Genomic DNA, 20,718 nt, shown 5'->3' on the forward strand with positions numbered 1-20,718 from the left:
GCCCTTGAGGACACGGCCGTCCGGATCGGACATTTATAGCTGCGGATTGACAAGCGCGCTGGTTAAATTCGTGGTCTGGTTTATTCCCTGGACTCAGAATTCACCTTTGTCTCTCACAGTTACAAGGTGGTCAGCCGCATCAACCAACCCATCGTCCACGTGCGATCTCCCCAAATGGCTCCAACAGGTCGAAGCTAATTATAGTTTTTGCTTCTTACCACTGGTACGCATTTCGTCAATCGGACGTCCGTGAACACGGCTGTGTCAAGCCATTTGGTCAGGCTATTAACGGTTGAAAAGACTCTAAGCTTTTCGTGCTGCAGTAATCGACACCTTTGGGTGAAAATCCGGGTCGTAACTAAAAAGCAAATTCTTTCTCGGCCCAGTCCATTGAATGTGACTAGTCAAGCCGTGCGGCAGGTCCTTTCATCACTCGCATGTGAACAAAGATACGCCACAGCGACCCATGGCCAAGAAACATGACCAAGAACTCCGCCACGTGCCTTACAGTGGTACGTTATAGGTAAGTGTAAGCAACGCAAGCCTTCCCGAAATTGCAGCGGATGAAACGAACGTTGTGGCTCACATGTCCTCTGAGTTTATCTCTTCGAGATGTTTCCTTCTGGTAGTGCAAGTGCGCCATTTATCACAGGGCTGCGCAGGAACTAGCAGCTCATGCAATCTGCTGGCCCGCGTACCAAGTCATTTATAAAACCATCCACCATTATATCAAATATGAACGCTTATCACGTACACCTGGCCACCTGCCCCATGTACGCATGCACGCACGCACGCACCAGCGTATTCTACAGTCTTCAGTTGTACGCCGGCCGTAGTGCAGCCCCCTTCCCTTCGTGTTTGGCCCTGTCCTCTGTCAGTTTCTACGGACAGGGGCGAAAAAGGGCCTTTTCTGTCAATGACAAAATTGTGAAACATCACAATTGTCACCTTGAGCCAACCCTTCAGAAACCGTTGCATTATGACTTAATGCGATGCAGCACAAACACAAAGAGAAATGCGTTGTGGGAATCCGGGAGCTGGTTAGTACCAAAGGGAGTTCATTTGCACTAAAGCATAATTTGCTGGCCCTCAACACTGAATAATGGTTGAGACTTACGGATACAACTACCAGATAAAAGCATACTTAACATAGCCAACCTAGAGGCGTGCGTTTTCCTGTTCATTTTTGGGGGGATTGTGCCTCCTTATTGTACCAGGTATGCATTTTCCTATTTTTATGTATAAGTCGGGTTCAGCCCCAAAAACTAAGTTTGAGAAACTACACCAATGCACCCATCTATAAAAGGAAGGTCCGTAAGAAGTGGAGAGGATTGTTTTTAGTGCATTTCTGTGGCAGGCCCAGACATTTTCCGTCTTGCGCCCCCCCCCCCCCTCCCTCACCCCTACGTATTTTGCAAAACTGCATCCCTGTAACCTTTCATTTACCGATAGCATGGTTTTACAAGCACCTGAAAACAATATCACTTGGTTTTCTGATGTCATCATACAATCAGCTGGAAGCGTTGGCGACCTTCACTATCCTCGCATAATCCTTACGGGTGCAGAAATCGTACTCCCTAACATGATCCCAATTAATAAGTGCGAAACCCTTTCAGTATCGGAATCAACAGAAGCAGACATTTCTTAAACGCCTGTAACGCCTTCATTTAGCTTTGTGTGCAATATGATGACAGTTAAGTGTTTTACCTCACGCTTGCGCACCGATCAGTGCTCGAAGTCTGAGTTGCAATGCCTCTTGCCTCAAAGCCGCTGTTTCTCTCAGCAGCAGGAAGCTCCGGATGAATCCTTGACATGTGTCCCTCCAACGTCCCCCGTTCATCTCCGAAATTACAGTGCAGGTATCCACACACAAGTTCCCTAGATCGGCAGGGCTGGTAAAAACCTGATACCAGGCAGGGCTAGATCGGCAGGGCTGGTATCAGGGAGTCAGGGACACCCTCCAAGGTAGATACTTGGAAAAGCCGCATAGCGCTTTAAGACAACTGATGATCAGCGGCGTTCTTCAAGCCAGCTTTTCACGACATGAACACAACCAACGACAGCGTACAGCATTGTGCAGAAATGAATTTATTACTGTGAATACATTACCCAAATTATTTACGCGAATCAACAATGCACCATACAGGCTTGACTGGCTTCCCCGAGGCGATTTTCACAACTCGACCTGACATGTCCTTGGCCGTAAATGGGCGTATGATATGCCAGAGCGTATGGCATCATGATACATGCCAGGCGATTGGTGATACATCGGTCCCGAGGGCCATTCTGACCCAGATTGAAAAGTTGAACGGGCGTGACTTTCGCCTCAGATGCCGTTCGAGAGGTCACATGAATCGATGGCATGTGTCATATGAATCTTCACACCTCCAAACTCAAAGCCGCTAGACCAGATAACGCGACGCGTGATGTCCAAGAACCGGTCGCGGGGCGAATATTTTCTGCATTTTCGTCGTGCGCATTTTTGGGAACGAGATCATACCTCGCTGACCTGGAACCATGGGAAGTGCTTATATTCAGGTTAGATGATTCAGGGTCTTGATACACAGCATACCAAAATTTGCAAGCCCGTCAGGGGATTCGAGGGATGTCTCCGGAATCTGGAAGACGTATATCATTTTATCCTCAACGCTATCTCGACGGGGGTCAGAGTCCATCGAGTGGAACCTGTTACCATTCGGAACGCATCTCTTAAAAACGCTAACATTTTTTCTTCTGAAGCCTCATTTTTTGATGAGTGTCGACAAGTGCTTGACACTGGCCGTGATGTAGCATTGTAAATTCCCGGCAACTGGCCGCCTTTTTATTATGTGACATTATGAGGACTCGTGACCTTGAAGAGTGTCCGGTGTTCTGATAATGGTCTAGTGTTTTGATAATTCATCGTAATTATTTGATTGATATTGTCGTCACAAGTACTTTCTGAGTGTAATGATAGCGATTATTCTCATCATAAAAACGATTGCCGTTCAGATTGTCCATTGATTGTCATTCAGCGCAGCGGTCAGTATCCTACATCAAATCGTTAAGTTATTCTGTGTCAAACGAGCGCATTATTTTCTCCCGATATCACCGCCGTTCCGCTGCTCCCTTGCTACGTGTGAAGTCAGGTCCCCGCCGCCCCATCCTCCCAAATCTTTTTTATAATGTATTTAGTACGGCTTCCCGTCTGACATCGAAGCCTTGGGATCAGGGTTCCCAAGCCATCCATACCATATAGGATGTTGTGGGGTTTTACATGTCGCACAGCGCCACACCGCCGCTTCGGGCCAGGTTCACCAAGTTCGATCAGTTGCCAGTTGACCTTTCCTGGCCAGTGAGACAACACAAGGCCCCGTCTGCTGCTGGACTCCTGCCGCGCCCCGTCTTACAAGTCTAGCATAGTTCCCCTGACCACGAGTACTCCGCTCCACTCCACTCGTGCCCCGCGCCCCCGGATTACGGGCCCAGCGTCTTCCCTCAACTGCGGCGACAGGGCACATCATGTGCATTGCTGACACTGGCCGCTGCTCCTGCTCTCAGGCTGGAGCTGCAAGCACCGATTAAAACTGAAGGTAACCCGGAGTATTTGCGGTTCCAGACGATCCATCAGCGGTCAACTTGACCCCGGGTCCGGCGAGGCCATTTCTACACCCTCGCCGACGAGGGGAGGGGCTGACATCAGCCCCTCCCCTCGTCGGCGAGGCCATTTCTACACCCTCGCCGACGAGGGGAGGGACTGACATCAGCCCCCCCCCCTCTCCTGCTGATTTTTGAAATAGAACACATACAGCATCAGTATGCTGTCCGCCGCTTACACCATCTAAATATATTCGGGTTTTGGCATCCAGGTCAAAAGATCACCTTCCAGGAAACGATAGTCACCTTAACACGCACCTGGGTGGGAAGGTTAATTTGACCTCCCGTCCCGAAGGTTTTCCGGAATGGTTTCCGAACGGCCCGGCGAAACCGCACAAAATTTTGCATAGCTGTAGGCAGTTGAATAGCATATCACTTGATTTAAGAAATTTATGTACCTTTAAAAGTCGCGGACCTACGGCAGGTCAAGGTCAGGGCATTGATTCAGCAAAGACGATTCCTAGGAAAACGTTCAATCAAATGCAAAAACTGATTGTTAGACGAGCCCATACATCTCTGAGATAGTTGCTTAGGCAACACAACAGCTGAACGGAAGAATTTCATTGCCCTAGGGTCAAGTATGAAGATCAGACCAAAGTCAAAACCAACCTCTTCTTTACTATGGAGCTTACTGTATGGGGTAGGTTCTGGTACTTGTTTCAAATTTATTGATTACAGTAACAGTGTTATACATCTTCCATAGAGTTCTCAAGGGTCAGTGTAGGTCATTGAACCAAAATGACCCGGGTCAACATTTTGCTTTTATGAACATACTAATAGCATAATGTTAGACGCTTATTACATAACCTAGCATAATGTTAGACGCTTATTCAAGTGTGAAACTCAAAGCAGTCTGTATGATATTGGTCACCATGACCTTCGAAAGGTCAAACAAGGTTACTGACATTAAATGAGCACCAGTGATCTTTTGCTTAGAACAGCTGCCTAGGTTCTGGGACACTTTGGAGACCAGCCTGGAGTTTGACCTTGTTTAATCTTATTTGACTTGAAGGTCGTGACCTAGGAATCCAAATTTTGGTACAAGTGAGCTCAGGTCCATGCAACACACCCTGTAAATTTGGATCTCTACCTCTTTTAGTTTGTGAGATCTCAGGGTGTCCATATGACCCCTACCCGAGCGGAGGGTATTCAACCGGCCACCCGGGTGCGCGTTAAACCCTGTCGGAAATGAGACAAAATATTTTCGCTGGCATGGTTCTCAAATGAAGAATACGGAGCAATTCCGTGGACATAAGGGTATTCCTCGAGGCCCTCCAATTTGGAAAATATCGGGGTTGTGGGGTCTGGTTTCACCGACTGACCTCTCAGGTCATGGAAACTTTACCACTCCTGCAATGCTCATTGAGCGCATGATATATGGCCCCACCACCGGTAGCTGCCATACTGGACGAGGGGTGGTGACAGAAAAAAGACCGATGCAGTGAACATCGCCTGAGCTATCCAATTGTACAGATTTTCTTTTGGGGCTAGTTTATGGTCGTCGAGGTCAAACTAGGTCGTGAAAGACACGCATGTTTCGCATTGCTAAATGATTAATGTATTTGTATTGCGATCATCGGAAAAGCTATTCTGAATTCTTTGACACTTTCAGTTAAAAATGATTTGGGTCGTTGCCATTGAGTTTTGGTAGGTCAAGGTCAAATTTGAAATTAGAGGGCAAAATCTAGATAAAACGCTATGTTAAACGTTAAATGTCCTTCCCCCAGTTCAAAAGTCTTTGAATCTAACGGAAGGCACTGGTTAAACGGCACTGCAGCGCTAAATAACGCCGATATTGACGGTGCTCAGTAATTCGAGCCGTGCTCATTCTCATGAGTCAAATAATACACGTTACCTGATAATAAGATGCATTGCTGAAGAGTGACAAGGGCTTAAAGGAACAGTTCAGCGAAATATCGCACCTGAAAATAAGACACGTGAATCCAGAAAATGCTCCCAACCTGTTCAGACAGTGCCACTAAATGCTGCCAAAAGAAGATAAGTCAACCCTGCCCCCAACACTCCGTGCACAGTTCAATGTAGAAGACGAAAGAACAAAAACAAACAAGGGCGGCCAAAACGGAAGTTAACAGAAGTCCGATGCGGAACATTAGCTGAGAACATTACTAACCGCGATCATCAGCCACCACGAATATTGTCTGAGCCTCAGAAACAAGCATAGCCAAAAACGCCGTTTAAACTAGGTGCCTTGATAAAGCTTGTACGTTTAGCCGAGAATGAAAATTTGGAATTTGCTGTGATTCTACCGGCTAAGGTCTGAATTGTCTTAAACTGTTGCTGAAATTTATGTTTCGAAGTTGGTATTCCTTGCACGATGCTCCACTGCGCGTATTCATTTACAATGTGTTCCTCAAATGGTGTGTTCGCTCTCCATATGCGTGCGTTTCCAAGGTGTTCATTAACACGCGCCCGGGTGGCCGGTTGGATACCCTTCGCTCGGGTGGGGGGGGGATCAGTTTGACCCCCTGAGATCTCAAGAACTAAGAGAGCTAGAGACACAAAATTTACAGGGTGTATTGACCTGTACTTGAACTCACTTAGATGAAAGTTTGAGGTTCCCGGTCATGACCTTGGGGTCAAATAAGGAAGCAAAAAGCCACAAGCTAATCTAAGGTCAGTAATCTCGTTTGACCTTTTGAAGGTCATGGTGACCGAAATCATACAAGCCGCTTTGAGTTTTGCATTTGGATAAACGACAAAGATTATACGAGGCAGTATGTTCCTAAAAAACGTTGACCTGGGTTGTTCTAGGTCGATGACTTATTTTGACCTTTAAAAAGTCTATGGAAGGCGTATAATGCGGTTGCTGCTGTCAATGGATTCGCAATGAGCACCAGAAACTACCCCATACAGCAAGCCCTAGAGCAATAAAATAGGCTAATTTTGGTCTCGATCTGACCTTTATACCTGACCTTAGGTCAATATAATTTTTTCATTCAATTGTTGGGTTGCCTAAGAAACTATCTCAGAGGTGTATAGCTTCGTCTAACACTCTGTTGTTGGATCAGATTGAACGATTCTCTAGAGACTGCCTTCGCTGAAAACATGACCTGACTTTGACTTGCCATAGCTCAGTGACCTTACAAGGTACATCTAAATTTTTGATGCCAGACGATGTGCTATTTAATTGTCTATAGCTCGGCAAAATTTGGCGCGGCTGCGCCGCGCCGTTCGGAAACCATTTTGGAAATATCTTCGGAGGGGTCAATTTGACCCCTCCCCGAGTGCGTGTTAAACCTGTTACGAATGCTGCGTTTCGTTTCTCCTACATGAAACATCCCTCGACAAAATTTGTGTCATATATTGCATACTACGTTCCTCCGGGTACATTTCCCTTTTAGTCACTCACGCATTTGTAGCAAATCCTTCTCCTAGCTGAACATATTGGGGCCTTCAGTGGTGATCGTACTAGCATGGGGTTTGAAGACAATGTTCGACAATGAAGGCAATGTTGAGGCAAGCGTCAGATATGATAAACAAGCTCACTCAGAACTATTGGCAAACTTTTGAGTGGAAAAGGCTGCTCCAGACAACACAATTTCTCTGTTGGTGAACATGCTTCTCAATGCGCCATTGTCTGGTTGATTCATCGCATCTTGCACAAAGTTGATTTAAAGCCAATCCATGGCCGTTATATTTGGAAATTGAATTGACGAACGCCAGATATGAACGACTCAACAATTGTATTTTGCCCAGCGCTTGGCTAATGAGATGACATAATTAAAATAATGTTACCATGGCGTCATGGAAACCTGGTTGACCTTGAAATAAACTCCCCGAAAAAATATTCACATCTTCGCGGCCGTGTAGCGGGGAAACTAGAGGAGTTTAGGTCTTGAGAAAACTAAGGCTGTGAAATGCACCGAATGATCTTCAAAATGTCTATTTCAGTTTCAAACTCATGAAAGTGTCTAACACTTCCTTTGAAGGGGTATTCCATATTTATATGTGGGTTTGAATTGAAATAGCCATCTCGAAGGCCTTCCAAAGAATGTCATACGATATATATATATATATATATATATATATATATATATATCAGTTAAAATTACATAGCACTGGGGGCAAAATTCTTGGCTTGGTACGGGCTTGGCTGCATGACAGCAAACAATGAGTAATTTCTTGTATCATATATTTGTGAATAACATTGAGATCTGATTAGGAAGTAAGATGCTTAACTTTGCTGACGATATTAAGCTGGTAGAGGTGTCGAAGAATGCAGACCAGGTGAAACAAGACTAATAGAAACTGGAGAACTGGGCCTCTCTGTGGCAGATGTCATTTAATTATGAGAATGTATGGTGATGCATATGGATAGTTCTGGCAGTGAGGGCCATCACCTACAGAATGGGAAGCCGGGAGTAAGACCAGGTCGAGCAAGAAAAGGACGTAGGGCTATGATTTATAGGGATTTAAAGGGTGAAAAACAATGTGAGGCTGCTAGGGGCAAGGCATTTTCGATTTCGGGGCTTATTAATAGGGATATCCATCACAAGAGTGGGAGCGTTGTCAAAAAGTTGTAATTAGTTTGTGTCAGACCACACCTGCAGTACTGTGTGCAGGCTTGGTCCCCATGCTTCCAAAAAGATATAGAAAGGCTGGAGAGACTACGGCGAAAAATAACTAGGGTGATAGATAGGTTTGTCGACTTATATCAGTATTAGGATAGGCTTAAGATGTCAACTTAGGTTTAAGCTTTTCACACCAGATGAGGTGAATTCTCCAAGGACAGTTCGACCAGATGTTGCCATTCCAGATGGCAAGTAGCCTCTTCAGTAACTAAGTGTTGTGAATAATAACGTATGATGACTAAGTGAGTTTGGGCAAAAAGTAAAAGGTGGCTGCAAAGTTTAAATTCCACACAAAAAACGACAAGCCGACTGTTATCGTTGGCAATTCACGTTTTTACAGGGTTTAAAATACGGCCCATGCGAGGGCGTGGCTGCACCGCTGCCGCTGCATTTGACCGGTCTGTGCTGAGAACGCACACCGCCTCGCCACCCCTTTGTCCTCTGGCTCACGTTTCCATCGCGTGCGCCCTGTTAAAACCAAGCTGATCATGGCGTGCACTCTCCGTTCTGGTAGAGAGAAAGTTTGTTTTCCTTGGCTGACGGCCCGTCCATCCGTAGTCCGCCCCAGTGTTCACGTCACCCGCTCCAAAGCCCACCGCGAACGTGCTCGTGTGAACATGGCATTGGAACGGAGATACTACAGCGATAGATGGAACTTAATAGCAGTGAATTTCGCTTGACAAAATACTGTAAGGTTCAATGGTTTTAGCATCTGTACGAGCAATTGCATTCGTGCATTCGTGCATTTAGTATATCCTTAATAGCGAAACATTTGCTTTGTCTCCATTTGGTTTTCATCTCTTAAGTGCATTAAGTTGCATTGCTTACATCAAATTATGCATTTATTTGTGTAGGAGACTCTGACCTAAACGTCTTCATGGTTAATTTAAGCATTCAGAGCCTGGACTGAATTTCACAATAAATGTCCGGCTGATCGTGTATGCCCCATAGACACTTGTGGGCTGCATAGCAGCTGGTATCATGCAAAGCAGCTCACATTTCATTTAAAAGCTGACAGGGTTCGAAATCAAAGCTTTAAGATTTGGAATCAGGAGTCATCAAATAAGGAAGCGTTTTCAGTGAATGCGGAACACCCGAAATAAAACTATTTTAGCTGTCATTTTCTTGATTCTACAGGGCTGCAGATGACCCTCCTTAACCCTCCGACTAAACCACTGACATGAATACGAGCCGCGTAATGTCTCAGCCTACAAACCGGCAGCCAGGCTATGATCACCCGATCGTTCACGTTCTGGGGACATCCTGCTGACGAATCACATACAGCGGTCCTTGAGCACGCTTGCCGTCGAAATCTCCCCGCGTGCCCGCTGCGCGCGCGGCGCTGATCGCCCGTAGCGCGGTCACCTGAGCCGAGACCGAACAGACAGCGATCCGACGCCGCCAGCCGCGGTGGTGAGGCCCCGCAAGACGGCCCGACGGCGGCCTGCGGGACGGGATCGTCTCGGGCCGGAGCGGCGACTGCCCGTCTGGCAGGTGATGCAGCGGTGTAGGGTAAACCAAAACTGCGTCAGGGAGGCATGCACAAGGAGCGGTTGTGTAGCAAAGGCCTCTTTCAGAGGCCGGCTTTACCAGATATTGAACGTCTGAGAACAAGCAGGACGCTTCAATAGAGACAGGTACGCAGGTAGATACCAGAGCGCACCAGTGCACAGGCACTTCTTCGTAAATCGACTCTGCTCAAGGCTGGAACTCGACTGAGGCCAGCTAATCGTCAGGCTGAGATTAGGATAATAAGTTGGAAAGCCCCAGGAACCGGGAACCAAGAAGGCAAGGGACTTAAAACGTCCATATTGAAGGCGCTTCTGGAAAGATCGACCACCAAAAGACGGCAGCGTCTCATCATAGGATCTCTCAATAGAAGAAGCGCTCTTAAAGGCCTTTAACTAAAGCTAAGCCATGCTCAGTACTCAAGTTGAGAGCGGAATGCAGTGTTAAAGTAGACAGGCACGCTCAAACATGAACAATTCGTCAGCATAAGCGCGCCACCGTACAGTACTTAACCATGCCGGCAGGAGGTGACGTCATGGTTAAGAACGCACCCTTGAGCGAGCGCGCAGGCAGAAAATCACCCTGAACTGTTGCGGGGCTGAGAGCACCGCCATCTCCACTTCACGTAGCTTAGCCACTTTTTTGGACCACTCTAGATAATCAGAGTCGAATTGTAAAGGAATTGGGCGTGGTTTTCTTGCTGAACATCTGAGCTAGCTAAGCAGGATGGATGGAGGATCGATCGACTCATAGTATGAGAAGACGGAAACGGAGCAACAGGTAGACCTCAGTCACCTGTCCGCTGGATCCCACACGGAGGTCAGGCAGACTAATGCGGTCTGAGAAGAGATATGCTCTCAGGCTGGGGGTGCGCTCAAAAAAGACGCGCGGCCAGTTTGTTTCTCGCCTGATCGGGGGCAGGAGCTCTGTAACGTGTACCTCGTGTCGCCAGGAATGCCCACAGGCGGGTAAGAGATGCTGCTCTCCGCTGCATTTGCAATACGATGACTATTTGGCGGCGGGGGGGGGGGGGGGAACTTGAACATCTTGTTTTATTCCTTGACTTCCCCCATCCCTTGACCTGCCTAGTCCTTTGACCTGCCCAGCACCCGTCTGCCGGTCCTTTGACCTGACCCAGTGATGAGAGTAAGAATAATTCAGGATTTCTCTCTGACCAGACCGGCATTCTTCTGACCATCTCATTACCTAACATGCCTCCGTCCAACCAGACCTGACCCAACACCCCTATGCCCGTCGCGTGACCTGCCCTATCACCGATCTGCCCGATCCCTGACCTGACCCAGCACACCCTGACTGTGCCATGGTCCAACCCAGCAGCCCCCTCCGCGCCCAGACGGGGCCTCCATCTGCGCCGCGGCCGTCCGCTCCCAGCGCGCCACCGCCGCCCCGAGTGGGGAGCGGCGCGCTCTTCCGGGTGGGCCGCTGACGGCCGGCGGACGCAGCGGGTATTTTGAGCTGACGGCCGCGTGCACGGCCGGCACAGGCAGGCGCCGCCGCTGGCTGCAGGGCGGTGCGGTGCCGTACTGCACGGTCGTGCTGCACGGCTGCGCTCCCGGGCGGGCGGCGAGCACGGAGACGGCGGGCGGGGAGAACGGAGCAGCTCTCCCCACGGATGGGGAGGACGGACCGGCGCTCTCGGGCTTTAGAAGATCACGATGGCGCTCTCGAGCGTCCGGGGAGGATAGAGCGGCCCTCTCGGGCGGACGGAGCGGCAGCGCTGGGAGCGGGGCAGTGTCGATGGGCTCCGAACCCCCATGGCTCGGGGAGCAGGTCGTCGAGCGAGGCAGTGTCGGTAGGCTCCGAACCCCCATGGCTCGGGGAGCAGGTCGTCGGGCGGGGCAGTGTCGGTGGGCTCCGAACCCCCATGGCTCGGGGAGCAGGTCGTCGAGCGGGGCAGTGTCGGTGGGCTCCGAACCCCCATGGCTCGGGGAGCAGGTCGTCGAGCGGGGCAGTCTCGGTGGGCTACGAACCCCCATGGCTCGGGGAGCAGGTCGTCGGGCGGGCTCCGAACCCTCACGGACTGGGGAGGTCACGCACTCTCTCGGCCGGCGACTGACGGTCGGAAGCCAGCGGGGTGTGGATGCGGGCTCTGTTTTTCAAATAGTTGGACGGTTGCTAGAGTGTGTCTTTGGATCGTTTACCGCTGGGTTTGATTACTGCACTGTGCGTGCTGTGACGAATGTAGCTGAGCTGTTTATAATCGCCACTCGCTGAAGTTCTCCGGGTTCTGATGGATGGAAGCATACCATGCATTGGTTGTGCATGCGGTATGATGATGCTGTACTAAACGATTTGCTCCCATTAAATGTTTCTGGGCGTTATCTGGCACTTCGCGGGAAGTCGAGTGTGAATAACTTACCGATGGCATGCAATATGTTTCTTTCTGAGAACCGATTACTTCCTCAGCCCACGGGCTAGGTTCATGAATCGCCTTCTGTCACGCCGCGAGAGCCGGTGCGCTCGGCGGCGCCTGCCAGCCGACCTCTCCCATCCCGCAGTCGTGTGCGACTACCTGCGCTCAGCGGCGCCTGCCAGCCGACCTCTCCCATCCCGCAGTCGTGTGCGACTACCTATGCTCAGCGGCGCCTGGCAGCCGACCTCTCCCATCCAGCAATCGTGTGCGACTACCTGTGCTCAGCGGCGCCTGGCAGCCGACCTCTCCCATCCCGCAGTCGTGTGCGACTACCTGTGCTCAGCGGCGCCTGCCAGCCAATCTCTCCCATCTAGCAGTTGTGTGCGACTACCTGTGCTCAGCGGCACCTACCAGCCAACCTCTCCCATCCCGCAGTCGTGTGCGACTACCGCGTCTCGGCGCGTGCCGGCCGTCATGTTTTGCCCCGCCGGACCTAAAGCCACCGGCCTGCCATGCGGCGGCGGCTGCAGCGCACGCCGCTAGCAGCTCCTCCGGATCTCATCATGGTGCGAAATATCCGGCATGGGGGGGGGGGGGGCTGGAGTTATGGACACCGCCGGACAAGTGGTACTGATTGTCTGGAGTCGGACGCGACCTGTCCGCTCGCGCCCCCTCAGCGGACAGCTCACGCGCGCGACGCAACCATCGCCCAAATGACAGAACCGTGTGGGTTTAACCTGGTAAGTCTTACGTAACTTGTGGTCTGGGTCGAGATGAGCCCCACGCTTGAGCGATCACGCTGGACTGTGCGCGCGTTTCTGTGATAGGAGCGCATCTGTCGAGGCAACGCAGCTTTGATATTGGCGCATCGATTGGAGGCGCCGATTTCTAGAAGTTCTTGTCCAACGTTCAATCCAAATTACAAGGATGGACCGGATGTCCGTCCAAAAGGTGTCCAAAAAATCAGGTTGCTCTCAAGTTTGCAATATTTTGGCATAAAGCCACTACTGCATACAACCAGCAGCCTCAGCCACCACTCGCGTCGCTGCATTGCCTCACTTAAATCGAAAGAAAAGAAAGAAAATGATTGTGGGTAAGTGATGCACATCATGCATACAAACTGACGACACGTCATGATGATGTCGGCTGTCCCAAACATTCCAAAGATTTCTGCCCCTGTCCGGCCAATTTTTAAACTTGACTTCACACATTTTCGGAATTCCAAAAATTTGGAATCCAATCGGCATTTGTAGTTGCGATAGAGCTAGTGTTGCCTATGACAAGGGCGCACACGTCAAGATTGCGGTCACTCTGACAGGGGGAGTTAATCAGGACAACACCGCTGACGTTGGGCCTTCCTCCGGAGCGACAGGCCCGCGTCTGCGCTGACAAAACCAACGCAGCGGGGTCAGCGCTCGTGATGGTGGCGCTGCTGTGACCGGTGCCGCTGCTGTGATCGGTGGCGCTGGTGTGACCGGTGCCGCTGCTGTGACCGGTGGCGCTGCTGTGACCGGTGGCGCTCGGTGGCGCTGCTGTGACCGGTGCCGCTGCTGTGACCGGTGGCGCTGCTGTGACCGGTGCCGCTGCTGTGACCGGTGGTGCTGCTGTGACCGGTGGCGCTGCTGTGAGCGGTGGCGCTACTGTGACCGGTGGCGCTGCTGTGACCGGTGGCGCTGCTGTGACCGGTGCCGCTGCTGTGAGCGGTGGCGCTGCTGTGACCGGTGGCGCTGCTGTGACCGGTGCCGCTGCTGTAACCGGTGCCGGTGCTGTGACCAGTGCCGTTGCTGTGACCGGTGCCGCTGCTGTGACCGGTGCCGTTGCTGTGACCGGTGGCGCTGCTGTGACCGGTGGCGCTGCTGCGAGCGGTCGCGCTGCTGCGACCGGTGCCGCTGCTGTCACCGGTGGCGCTGCTGTGACCGGTGGCGCTGCTGTGAGCGGTCGCGCTCGTGACGCTGTCCGCTGGTGTGACCGGTGGCGCTGCTGTGAGCGGTGGCGCTGCTGTGAGCGGTGGCGCTGCTGTGAGCGGTCGCGCTGCTGTGACCGGTGCCGTTGCTGTGACCGGTGGCGCTGCTGTGACCGGTGGCGCTGCTGTGAGCGGTCGCGCTCGTGACGGTGCCTCTGCTGTGACCGGTGTCTCTGCTGTGACTGGTGCCGCTGCTGTGGCCAATGCCGCTGCTGTGACCGGTGGCGCTGCTGTGGCGGGCGGTGCTGCTGTGACCGGTGCCTCTGCTGTAACCGGTGCCGCTGCTGTGACTTGTGGCGCTGCTGTGACCGGTGCCGCTGCTGTCACCGGTGCCGCTGCTGTCACCGGTGGCGCTGTAACCCCGGCGCAAATACCCCTGCGGCGGGGCCACACTGCCTGCCGCAGCAGACGCGCGAGGACTGGCGTACTCGCGCTCAGAGATGGTTGGACGACCGTCGCCGCTTCCCTCAGGCTTCAGCGTCCGCTGGAGGATCAGGTGCGAGCATGCCGGATATTGAGCATGCTGAGCCTCTCCGTCAGGATGCGACAGCCGGCGAGAGCTCTCGCCGTCACAATCACCCCTGTCAACCGGCGTTGGATCAAACGGAACTAAGCAGCTCTTATGAGCGCCGAGTAGGCCGATTGCTGTCCTGCTGCCTGCATCGGACCTTGGGTCTGTTCTTGGCTTCCAGGCGTTTGCCCGCCAGGACAGTGCGGTTCGCCGAACGGAGAGCCATGCCACGTGATAACCTACTTCGTCCCCAGTTGTCTGGTTGGGTATGGGTCGTTATCGGGCGCTCCATTAACATGCGACCCCTCCCCCCCACGTACCTTGATGGCATCCCGCTAGGTGGCACTGCAGCTGCATCCCAGTAAGAAGTCACGGTACACCGTTTATACGAAAGTTGTACCGCTGAAATATATGGTGTGGTCCGGTGAACGGTACCGCAGCTGCACCCTAGGGAGTGTACAGTGTGGGACACTGACTGATCCCGCAGCCGGGCTTCGGGGAGGTGACGCTGTGGTCCACTAGCTGGCAGGTAACCAAGCCCTAGGGGAGAGGATATGTAAGCCCGATGACTGGTACTGCAACTGCTCTGTCCTGCCCCCAGCGCTCCAGCTGTACTGTGGCCAGGGGACGCCGCGGTCCGCTGACTGGTCTTGTCACGGCGCCACCGTACTCCAGACCCGGTACTCACGCGGCCGGCCGCGCCTAGGCCAGCTCGTCCCGCTGACCAGCCGGCGCCGCTCAGGAGCGCCGCGTGACGTCACGGACCGGGTCGCTCGTGACGTCAGAGGCCGGAGCTCGGCCGGGCGGCCGGCCGCGCGCCGCAGGAGTTGCGCGGAACGTTCGGGCCCGGCCGCCAGCGTCCGCACCGCGGCGGTGACACGCGCTCCCGTGCCGAACGAGCCGCCGGCAGAGTGAGGCCCGTGGTGGCGCCGAGGGACGTGGATCGGACGGCGGCGCGCGGGCGGCGGCGTCCCTCAGCCGGGCTGGGATCGCTCCAGGTGAGGCGCCCGACACGGTGGACAAGTCATTCACCCCCGGCCGGCGGCGGCGCGGCCCGCATGGCACGACTCGGCCAGTGCACTGGCCCGGCCGGCCGGGGCCGCGGCCGGCGCGGCTGGCTGCCGCTGAGACACGCAGTCCTCGGGTCACGCCGTGCATGGCACCAGCATCGCCCCATTTGCCGCGGTTTCCACGTTTGTGCTCTCTTCCTGCTCGCCGGTGATATGATTTAGACGTGTGCTGTTCGTTGTGCAGTATGTTGGAGCTTCAGAGTGATGTTGATATTTTCGTGTCTGGACCATGAACGTGAACCAAAAGTGGCGATGTTTCTGCTACACAATATTGCAAAAGTTTTTTTCTCTCTGAGCCAGCTGGATGTGTCTACGATTGCTCACGTCCCCCGCCCTTGTCCCCCCCCCCCCTCTCGGATGGCCCAGCCGAATCTCCCACCAACCCTCACAAACTCACCATCAGATACATGTAGTGCATACTGACACGAACCGACTCTCGGGATGCGGCGGAGGCGGCCGGAAGCAGACGACAACGTGCTTACCGTTTCCTGATGCGATGTGCTTCTTCCGTAAATGACAGTGGGCCGTTCAGGGACCACGAGAATAAAAAGGAACACATGAGAGACGAGCGATAATTGGGAGACCTGCGCCCCCAAAACGATGTGCGTACCATTGGTTTAAATCCCGCAGCGTGGTGGAAGGTCATTCGAGGCCATCCACAACGGGATGATCAGCTACCGGTGCGGGGACATCCTTCCGTCGTGCCTGCTGTCCATTGTTGTAGTTGCATCACGCGGCTGGTGCGGCACACGTTGGGCGGGTACCGCCATGGACCGCACTGTGGGCGTGTGTGCCGTGTCCGCTCTGCAGACCTGTCTGTAAACGGACGCGGCGCAGTCCGCTGCGCGCGCCGACAGCGTGCGCTTCTCTGCGTAAACGGACGGAGCTATGTTTCCGAGCGTGATTCGCCGGGACGCAGCAGGTGTGAAAGACGTCCGTGTGCTGGCAGCGGCCTCATGTGTGGTGGTCCCTCCCCGCGGACCCGCGCCGTCTCACCACGGCTCCGCGCCGCGCTGGGCGGCAGCAGAGCCCACGCCTCTCCCACAGCCTAATGGCGCCGCCCACGCCAGCCCGGTCGTGTCGAGGCCTATTTGCGCGATGCTGCTCGCTTGTCCAGTTGCACTTAGCTCTCTCCCGCTCATGCAATAGGCATCATACAGGGCACGGAGCGTCTGTTTTTTTTTTGCGCTGGCTCAGACTGAGGGTCTTGGTAGACGGTATTGCGTTTGTCCAGGACCAGGAGCTCCTGACATCTCCTCCTGACGGCTGGCGCTCTCATCTTCTGGTCAGCACCGGTCGGACTGAGCTCACTTTGCCCAGCAGCAGCTAGCGGGGGCTTGGTCAATCCAGCAGTGGCCGGACCTGGCTCAGTGTACCCATCAGTGACAGGCGAGGCTACAGGCACCGCCAAGATTTCGCCAGAGGCCAAATGGGGTCAAAGGAGCACTTCCAGTAGAGCCCCTTGCTTCATTTCTCAGTGTTCTTTTTTAGGACTCCGGTGACGTTTTAAGCTCGAGATTCTGTTTTGATGCTTCATAAACCAATTTTACCTTTTATGTGCCCTATGAGTGGTTGAAACTGTCAAATTGTACCGAGACTTTCGGGCTCAGAGGCGCCAAAGGGCCTCGGCCCCTGCCCCGGCCGCCTCCAGGGCCAGGGGCACGACCGCGCAATCCCCGACCCGTGGCTACGCCACTGGCCTGCTGCAGAGCGCTGGTCGGACCGGGTTCAGTCAGACAGCGGTCAACCGGGTGCGGTCGCCGCGACAAGCAATCAAACTTTCTACACAACTCGGGCCGCGCGCCCATCGGCCGGCGCGTCAGCACTAGCAGCCAGTGGTCTGCAAACCAGTCGGGGACGCCGCCGCCACCCCGCCTCCGGCACGCGCCGCCCGGCCGCGGCCGCCGGCTCGCGGCCGCCCCGGCCGCGGCCGCCGGCTCGCTGCCATCCTGGGCTCGGCGCGGGTCAGCCGGCCGACCCGGGGACGTCCCGCTGTTGGTGGGATCGGTGGCGGACGCGGCTCGGGGCCGGATCGAGCCTCGTCGCGGGCCCGGGCCGGCCGGCGGCGGCGGCATGTGCTGCCGTCGCCGCCGGCCCGCGCGCCACGCGACACCGGTCTCAGGTAGCGGCGGGACGGGCGGCGACGGGGCCGCTGGCATGGTGGGCTCGGCGCGGACGGCGGCAGGTCCTCAGCGCCAGCGGACGCGGGGCGACGCTGCCCCAACCCCGCTCCCGCCGGCCTCCCCTGAGCCCAGAGTCTGTGGCGGCGGCGACCCGCGCCGTGGCACAGCTGTTGTGTCGTCGCTCTCTGGCTCCCGTCCCCCTGCTCCCGTGCTCTGCCAGTACACCTGTCCAGAGCGACGGGGATCGGGCGTCCAGCTCTGCGTCTCCAGTGCTCCTCTACCCATGCACCCGGTCAGACAGGCTGAGTGCCGGTGCTCTGCTCTGCGCCTCCCACGCTCTGCCTGGATCAGTACCGGCGCCTCGTCAGGCGTATGCGTCTCTCGTCTCTCCTGCGCATCCTGTCAGTGCCAGCGGCGACTGCGTCTCGCGTGCTCTGTCCGTACACCTGTTCTGAGAGGCAGAGAGCTGGTGTCCCGCTCTACCTGGACCCGAAGTGGTGCGCCGAGACTCCTCTACCTCTGCGACCGCCGTCTACGTCACACCGGCAGTGCCTCCGCGTCTGCCGCGCTCTGTCCGGCGGGACGAGCGCGGCCCGGCCCGACCGTGCAGCTGTTTCACTCTCGCGCTCACTTGCTCTCTCTCTCGGCGCGCGCGCGCGTCTCTCACTCTCCCTGTCATTGCCCTCTGCGGTCTGCGGCGGCCGGCGCGCGCCGCGGCCGGAGCCGGCCGCGAGGCTCCCGCCGCCGCCGCGCCGCCCGCGGGCGCCGGCCGCGACTGCCCCGACGTGTCACCGCAGGCCGACTTTAGACAGCGCGGTCCGCCTACGCGGCAGGTCCAGCGTGCCGACGGGGTCCCTCGTCATAGCAGGCGCGCACTCTGCCGGGGGCATGGGCGGCCACTGCACGGGTGAACTGTAACAGCGGGACCGGTCGTCGTAGCAGGGATCCACTGTAACGGCGCGGCTGGTCGTCAGCCGTCTCAGCAGGGTTCACTGTACCCACGGGGTTGATCGTCTCAGCAGGGTTCACCAGCAGCGCAGGTCGTCGCGGCAGTGTCCACTCCGTCAGCGGGCACTGCCTTTGATGCCTGCGTTCCCTCACCAGCACTGTATTGGACTCGGCCCCGCCGGGCTGTCTTTGGGGAGTTGCCGTGACAATGAGTCCATATCCAATGGTATAATATCAACTTGCGCGTATGCGGGCAACACGCAATCCTCTGGCCTGGATATTAAATGACTTCTAGAGGTTATTGATCATACGCTGGTGAACCGCAGCGACGCCCCGGCACTGAGGCAGCCTCGCCTGAAGTAGTGCCACCTGCTTTGTCAGGAACTGAACCTTGCGGCCTTCCGGACAAAAGTTTGCACTCCGGCTCTGCCCCGACACGACTAGTCCAAATTCATCGTCGAAGTGTCCCGCAGCCAGGTGCCGCGCGAGCCTTCGCTTGGCTGCACCCCAGTCCGTTTTCTCTAGACCTGCAGCATGCACTGTGCAGGGTGCAGGCGCTCAGCGGACGGTGGGGTCTGCTCCGGCTGCGGGCAGCTGGTCTAACATTCAGCCCAAGTGAGCTGGCGAACAGGTGCGGACCGCGCCAGCTGATGCAGGGCTTCCCGCTCCCTTGGCACGGCGCCAAACAAAGCGGTCCTCCGATTGTAGTGTGCGTCTTTGGTTTCACACGAGCTGCGGCGGGGCGTCCGCGTAAGGTTCATTCATCCGCGTAGTTCATAAAAAGGCGCCACCTGATTAGCTATAACTATCCGAAGTCCAGGCTGTGTACGAATGCGTTTTTATCAGGGTGATCAACTAGACAAGATAGCATTGGTAGCTTTATTTCTCATAGGATAACCAGCGAAATTTTATGGCCGATATTTGTTTCAATGAAGGCATGTAGCCGAAATATCAATATATCTCTCTGTCCATTCTTCTGGTTATTCTAATAAGAATAGGACTTTGAACCGTATTAGCTATTAACTTAGTATTTTTAACTTTTTATAAGCCATTAAGTAATTAGTCATAGTTCATGAAATATTATAAAAAGATGAAATAGAATGGAATAATTGAGTATTAACAATAGTAACTAGCATTAACTATTAGATGTTCTATACTGTCTTACCTATCTTCATAATGTCCCCCACAAATACAATCAACGACTTCCGTTTTGTTAACTGAACAACTATGCGAGATGGCCAATCCGTGTAAAAGCCTTTCTGCGGTATTGCACGAACTGCGGGCTCTGAGTCCAAGGGAAAGATCCCAATGCATGAGACGGAGCAACGGCGCCTCGAAAGCGTAGTCAACACGGGCGCAACTGTCTGTGCCCTCCATAGTAACTTTTGCAGTTCCTATGAATTCGACGGTGGACATGACTGTTTACATGTCAGGCAGGTGTCATTGGATAACCATGACGTCACAGCTTTGTACAAAATTGGTGGGTTGTGTCTGCATGCTAGAGAATCACGGCACAGGCTGTGTTGAGACAACGAGGAAGGGATTGAACAGGTGTTTAACAGGCGCATGTGGGCTATTCCTGGTTTTCCTCGCTATATTTCTAGTCGGTGTATAACTGTCCTGTGGATTGCTGCCCTGCTTCGCCAAAAAAGACGAACTTTTATAGCATAACAGGGGTGAACACAACGCGAATGCTGACATGCCGGTTTGGGTACATCCACGCTGAAAATGACGGTTCAACAACCGAAGGAAATATGTGGAGTAATGTTTAGCAGAATGCTGCAAATACGGCACACGCCTCTTCCTGTACTAAACATAGCCATTCCATTTTCATTGAATGGTGCGCCGACCCAACTGTCAACTGCCTGCCTGCCACCCAAGAGGCGCATTTTCTAGGTCTGGCACCACGACACCTTTTCTCGCTGGGTGCACTTATTGCACCTCTCGTATTTTGCAAGCCAAAAATCGAATGAGAGGCTGGTATTGACTGCT

General features: G+C 54.0%; 1 long non-coding RNA gene across 1 annotated transcript in view; it reads left to right on the top strand.

Annotated features, from left to right (window-relative positions):
- Nucleotides 1–15,429: 15,429 nt before the first annotated feature.
- LOC119092082 (uncharacterized) overlaps nucleotides 15,430–20,718 on the top strand; it is a 95,511-nt gene continuing 90,222 nt past the window's right edge. The window contains exon 1 of the long non-coding RNA XR_005093496.1: nucleotides 15,430–15,583. This is a non-coding gene — a long non-coding RNA (uncharacterized LOC119092082). The remainder of the gene's footprint in view (nucleotides 15,584–20,718) is intronic.

This window comes from Pollicipes pollicipes, unplaced genomic scaffold (genome assembly GCF_011947565.3).
Source record: "Pollicipes pollicipes isolate AB1234 unplaced genomic scaffold, Ppol_2.1 Scaffold_3447;HRSCAF=4054_pilon_pilon_pilon, whole genome shotgun sequence".
NCBI classification, from domain to species: domain Eukaryota; kingdom Metazoa; phylum Arthropoda; class Thecostraca; order Pollicipedomorpha; family Pollicipedidae; genus Pollicipes; species Pollicipes pollicipes.